A 6,556-nucleotide genomic window follows, 5' to 3' on the forward strand; every position below is an offset into this window, starting at 1 on the left:
CTGACTGTCTTTCTCCCAGTCTGTGTCTCTGTATGCCTGTCTGTCTTTCTGTCTCTATCTCAATCTCTCTGTCTCTGTCTCTCTCTGTCTCTCTCTCTCTCTGTCTCTCTCTCTCTGTCTCTCTGTCTCTCTCTGTCTCTCTCTCTGTCTCTCTCTGTCTCTGTCTCTCTTTCTCTCTCTGTCTCTCTCTCTCTGTCTCTCTCTCTCTCTCTCTCCCCCCGCCCCGGCTGGCCCCCAGGGAGGATGAGGCTGGCCCCGCCGCCAGCGGATGCTCGCTCTTTCCCAAAGGAAATGCAAGAGCTTCCTAACGGTTTTGCTCCTTGCCCGAGCCGGGATCAGACCCAAGACTTCCCCCTTTTCTGTCTGGGAGTGTGTGGGGGTGGAGGTGGAGGAAAAACGGGAGGAGAATGAACTGGGAGCGAGTTGGGAGCAGGGGCGGATCTGGCGGCCCCAGAGCCCCCATGTGATTCCGGTTCTAAACAGAACTGCAAAGGGCAACGCGAACCACAGCCGGCCGGACCCTCGACGGGCGGCCCTGGAGCGAACCTGCGCCAAAGCCCTCCCGCCTACGTTTGCGAGAAGGCTGGCGATCGTCTCAACTCAGAATTACCATGGCCCACCCCGGAGGGACTTCGGGATCTCCGAGGCTGATTTCCCCGAAATCTTGGCCCTCCCCCTCAATCTACAGCAGGCCAGCAGAGGGGCTGGCGTCCGGCCAGTCTCGGTGCCAGAGGCACTCACGTTGCCAGAGGCATTCACGTTGCCATAGCCTTCAGGGTTACAGAGTGTGGAGCAAGTGGTATCATCATCCCCATTTTACAGACAGGAGACTGAGACCCAGAAAAGCTTCCCAACTGGGCTGACCCATTCACGCAGTTCGAAAACCACAGGGCCCGGATTAGAAGTCACTAAGCCCAAGGCTCGGCGTCCAACTACCTCGGATCATTCCTCTCGCCTCTTGCACTGACCTTTCACCTTCCATCTACACCCTCTCCGCCCCTCCTCCCCCTCCCGCCTTGCACCAACACACAACACACCGCGGTCTGCCCACTGAAAGCCTTGCAAAGCCAAGGCCAGCGGGCCTGCCACCCTGGACTGAGCCAGGACTTCGAGGTGGGGGACGCGGCGACAGCGCCTGCACCGATTGCCCCAACCTCCCCACCTGGCCCCCGGAGTCCGCACGCGGAGCCCTTCAGCCGTCAAGGGCAGCCGGGGAGGAGGTTCGGCGTGTGGCTTTTCCTCCACGGAATCCGCTCCCCCCCAGGCCCAGAGTGAGAGCTGGAAATGTGGAGAGCCTGGGGATGGAGGAGGAGTGAGGGAGTCTGAAAAATCCTAAGATAAAACGGTGGCAGGCAAACAGAGGAAAGAAGCCGAGGGGTTCAAGGGCTGGGGGGGGGGGGGGAGCTTAAGGGTAGCTTCCCTTGCTGTCCACAAGGGGCCGCTCTTCACCAGGCTTTGACCTCATTCCACTGCCCCCCTCCTTCTTTCCCCCTTACTTTTCTTATCACCCTAGCCTGGAGCGGGAACGAGCACAGCCAGCCTCAGATCTGGCATCTTCCGGCCCGAGATGGTTTGGGCATTTTAAGGAAAGAATTCCGCATTGGCCGAACCAAGCCGGAGTTAATACAAGGTGGAGATGGGGGGCGAGGACGAACGGGGGGAAATAAAGCCCTGCTTTAGAAGAGGGGGTTCATCCACGTGGGTTGGAGCTGGCAAGCTTCAAGACCAGCTCTATCGGGCTCCAAGATGCTACCTGGAAGAGGGGAGATTCCCCAGACCCTGACCCGTCCCCAGGGCAGCTGCTCGCTTTTCTAGCAGGCTTCGATGTTTCCAGGGTCTGAGTTAAATCGGGGTCTCGCTTTGGTTGGGGAGAGAGGGAGGTGACGAGCGCTCTCGGTGCTATCGGGAGACAGGAGTCCCAAAAGCCGGGGAGAAAGCTGCGGAATGCCACCGGCACCCACGGCCAGTCAGTCCTGTCTCTCGGGTTTGAACTCACATTCCCTGCAGCCAGTGGGGCTCTGAGCACTTACTGCAAGCTTCTAGGAAATGCCATAAAAGAGAGAGATGCGTTTCCTCAGCAGCCTTTGGAATTTGGTAACTGGAGGAGCCTCCATCCCACTCTCAGACGCCTGAAGGAGGCACCACCTTTGAGGCTGCACTGCCTTGGCAGGCTCGGACTTGGCCGGCGGCGGGGCAAGTTTCCCTCCAGTTGTTCCGCCTACTGTATAAAAAGGTGAGGCGCACGAATTGTAACCCCCGCCCCATTAAAGTGCCTTTTAAATTCTGTTTCAACAGCTGGCCAGCGTTTTTTATTATTCATCCGAATGAAGATGGAAATCAGTAACTGTACTATGAAAGTGACGAGTCGACCTTGCCAGGCTTTGATTAATTTCCAAATGGAATACAAGAGCATTTCTCATCCAACAAGCAGCTTCCCATAGCTGCTCACTGGGCTGGCCTGTGAAATTGAGCCGCTGTACTTGGAGCTGAGTGGCCTTGGAGATGGACTGAAGCACTAGTTGGCCAGGCCGGGTGGTCATGCTGAATGGACTGGTCTCTAACCCGCGGGATGAGACCCTCCCCATCTAGACAAAGCTGATACCTAGCATACAACCTCTGAAATAGTCAACAGGGTTAGAAATACTGCTGAGAGACATTTCTATAAACCTAGAAGCTGTCTCCAGAAAGACACATAAACCGTTTCCCCTCGGTAGGCCCTAAACACACACTCTCCATCTAAGTCCAATGTGCGTATGTTAGTTCAGCATGCAGATAGTGGACCAGTTGCCCCATTCAGCCTTCTCTTTCTGCATAGTGTCCAGAACAGATGATTACAAGTGAGTAAACAAAACGAGAGATGACCAGACATCTTAGAGAAGCGATCTTTCTTCCCCAAAAATTAAAAAGGGAAACATTCTGTACTCTTCGCTTAGATGAAAGGCAAGATTTTGGTCCTAAATGCAGGGGTCAAATGAAATAATACTCATAAAACTAAGCTCTGTGCCCAGCACATAGTAGGTGCTATGTCAAAGTTATTCTTTTCCCCTCCCATAGAAGTGGTGGGGCTGGGCAAGTCCCCAAAGTCTTCGCTTCGTCCATTACTGCCACCTCCCTTACATAGATTCCCCCACATTACCGATTTCATTTTTAAGAGTATTGAAATCCTTTGCCCCCCCCCCCACTCCCACCTTCCCTTTTAGCGGGTAATGAAGAGCTTCAATAATAATAAAGTGCACTACATTTGAGTCTGAGGACTGAGGTCCAAATACTTGCTATTTTTTTTTTTTTTGACCTTGGACAAGACAATTTCCTCTCTGGCTCTCGGTTTCTTCCTCTGCAAAATAAAGGGAAACTGGACCAGGCCCCTTCCAACACTAAATTTTATAATGCAACTGGCAATAAAGCGATGGCCATCCCTAATCTTCCGACAGCTTGAAGGAGGTGAGGAAGGAGGGAGCCCCTGTGTCTCATGGGGCACAGAGTGTGTGACTAAGTCATTCTCATATCACATTTTCTGGCCTATGGGGGCTACTCCTCTACTTTCAATCCTCTAATAGAAGCGCAAGATTTTATTAATTGGAATCCCACAGTTCTCAAGGGGTTTTTCTTCTTGCAGTCCACCCTCTTGCTGAATCCGATTCCCGAATTTGGAGAAATGAGTTAGTTAAACGTCAACTCTTAATAACCACTAGATGGCAGACAGAGACAAGCCTAAAGGATCTCGATGGGGGCGGGGTGGGGAGGGAAGGAATGGGGCGGTGGGGGGCGGGGGTGTCAAGGCCCAGCTACTATACCGATTAGTCCTTTAAAGGACCGGAACCACGTTAAGGTTAGGAGACCGGAGGGGAGGGGAGCTGTCTATACAACATTCCTGCCTAGTTAGCTGGGTGTATTTGGAAGGGGGATGGAGAGGATGTTTTGTTTTAAATGCAAGGATAGATCAATCTTATAGTTCATTCAACAGTGCCAACAATTCAACAGCTTGTACCCTGGGTTAAACAGAGACTAGCGGAAGGCCAACTCCAAAGCACAGCACCTACCCCCCATCATCTTTCTTCACATTCAGTCCTAAGCGCTAGGAAAGGGAAGAGCAGGTTTTCCACCAGAAGGGGGCAAGAAAGAAGCAGCCCAGCTCATTGGTAAGGAGTTGGGTAGGGAATGTGATAGTCTACAGACTGTCAGGAGGAAGGTGTTCAGGGTGTGGGCAGTGGGGCAGCTTCATCAAGCAGGACCTTCTTCCCACAGGATCTCCAAGGCAAAACCCTCATGGCTCACTGCACCTTCATCCCCACCTGTTACTCAAAACCAGAAAACAGATAAGACCGACAACTTTGGCCCCAGGTCCTTTCACAAGCAAAACCACGGCCCAGACCGAGCAACCAACCACTCTACCTGTCTAGTCCTGCCAGCTATTTAAGAGGGGAAAAAAAAGTGTGTGTGTGTGTGTGTGTGTGTGTGTGTGTGTGTGTGTAAACCACTCCTTTTCCCACCAAACATAATACAGTTCAGCCAGCAAACCAACATCAGCATCTTGGTCCAAGAGAAACACTACAAATGAGGAGGTCCATTGGGGGAGGGGGAAAATTGAACCCTGTCATGTTCACACACTCCCACCAAAAGCGTTCCTACCGTCTCCTCCTCTCCTCCTAGAGCCTGGAACACTTAGTTTCAATCTTGGCAGATCCATGGCAGGAATATTTTTTAAATCAGTTTCATCCCTTATTCCCCTTTAAAAACAACTCACAAGGCTTATTTATTTCACAATTGCTCCAAAAAAAACTTTCTTTACTCGAGTTCCCAGGACTGAGGGCAAGGCTGCATAAACCAACCAGAGGAGGGCGTTGCTGCCCCAGCTAGTGGGACCCAAACCGCTAAGTTTTCACAACAAAGTTGGGGCTGTGTGTGTGTGTGTGTGTGTGTGTGTGTGTGTGTGTGTGATGAGGTGGAAAGCGAGAGAAGGAAGGAAGAATTTTGACATCGAGTCTCGGTAATCACTTACTCAACTCAGTAACTGGAATTCTTTAAGGGGGAATCAGCCTGGGGGTCACAACCTTGACCTGGCCTTGGCCCCTTTGCTTTCTCCACTGGTGACCTCTGGGATTTTCAGAACCCTCTCCTGGAGTACAAGCTAGTCTGCTTTGGGGAATGGGGTAACATGCACGTGGAGGGGGGGGGAGTGGTTGCTGAAGGCGAATGAGAGATACCCTTGGTGGCCCTGCTCCCATGCTTGGGCATATTTCTATACACCCCGACCTCACATTCCTACCACCACTCGAGGCTGCTCGGGTGTGAGCCCGATGCAGACCAGCCAGCCTCGGTTTGCAATTGCTAAAGTCTTCCAAATGGGATGTCGGAAACTTCTATTTATAAGTGGCTTGGGGGGGGAGGGCGGGGAGGAGAGGGGAGGGGAGCAAACCTTTCTCGTCTGCACAGAGCCGCTGGCTATTTTGGCCAAAGGCCTCAGTCGCCGGGGCCTTTTGCTAAGGGGTCGATCCCTAGCACCTTTCAGCCCCTCTCCCCTTCTTCCTTCTCCTCCAATCCCTTCGGGGAGCTGGCAGGCTGGGGTCGCCCCTCCCCAGAGCCCGGGGCCGCCGCCAGGAGCACCGCAAGCGAGGCTGCGGATCCACGATCCTGGCTCTCCGTGCCAAGGGCCCTGCTCGGAAACCCGGAGCAGCACAAGGAAGGCGGCCCGGCTGGTGCAGGCCAAACCCGGACGACCGGCCGGTCCTATGCTCAGCCTCCCTCTCCACATCTGGGAAGAGGGCTTTCTTCCAACCCCCCTCTGTGATGAGAAGCTGGGGGGAGCCAGGGGTGTCTCTCCTTCAGCGCTCTGAAACCTATGTCTAAACTGGCCTTTTCCTCCTTCCTTCCCTCTGCCTCTCGCCGGCCTGCCCGCCCCACTTTTCAGGCGGCGTAAGAGAGCTTGTTTACATTAACAAAAAACAAAAAAAAAAAAAAGGCAAAACATTTTCTTTCTCGTTACTAGGAATCCACAGCGAGTTTCCCTGCCCGGGACCAGAAACTAATTGAAAAATCCATAAAAGATTAAATCTGCTTCCTCGGGATGGGGGGGTGGGGGGGTGGAGAAGGAGGAGGAGGAGGAGGGTGTGCGAAACTGACGGGAGAAGGCAGGGAGCTGCTCCCTCTCACGCGCGCCGCCGCCGCCGCCGCCGCCCAAACACACAGACAGCGAGCGCCACGGGCTTGCGGAGGGGAGGGGGTCGGCCCCAGCTCCCAGCCTGCCTCCCCTCTTTTGCCGTATGAGGGGAAGAGCCCCGAGATTTTCTTAAGCGGCTGAGAGAGGACAGCGGCACTACCTCTGATCTACTTTTCGCAATCTTAGTTCCATTTTGCAGCAACTGCTGGGATAACGACGAGTGAAGCCTGCACACCAGAAGCCAGATTTCCCCACGTTTCCCAGACTAGAGACTGGGCGAGTTTGCGTTGTTCAGGTCCAGAAAGACTGACAGACAGACATAGAGGAGGGAGAGAGAGAGAGAGAGAGAGAGAGAGAGAGACAGAGAGACAGAGAGAGAGAGAGACAGAGAGAGAGAGA

General features: G+C 53.5%; 1 protein-coding gene across 2 annotated transcripts in view; it reads right to left on the bottom strand.

Moving 5' to 3' along the window:
• BCL6 (BCL6, transcription repressor) overlaps positions 1–6,556 on the bottom strand; it is a 23,045-nt gene that overhangs the window by 13,218 nt on the left and 3,271 nt on the right. The window lies entirely within an intron of this gene.

This window comes from Vombatus ursinus, unplaced genomic scaffold (genome assembly GCF_900497805.2).
Source record: "Vombatus ursinus unplaced genomic scaffold, bare-nosed wombat genome assembly UNPS02006874.1, whole genome shotgun sequence".
Taxonomy (NCBI): domain Eukaryota; kingdom Metazoa; phylum Chordata; class Mammalia; order Diprotodontia; family Vombatidae; genus Vombatus; species Vombatus ursinus.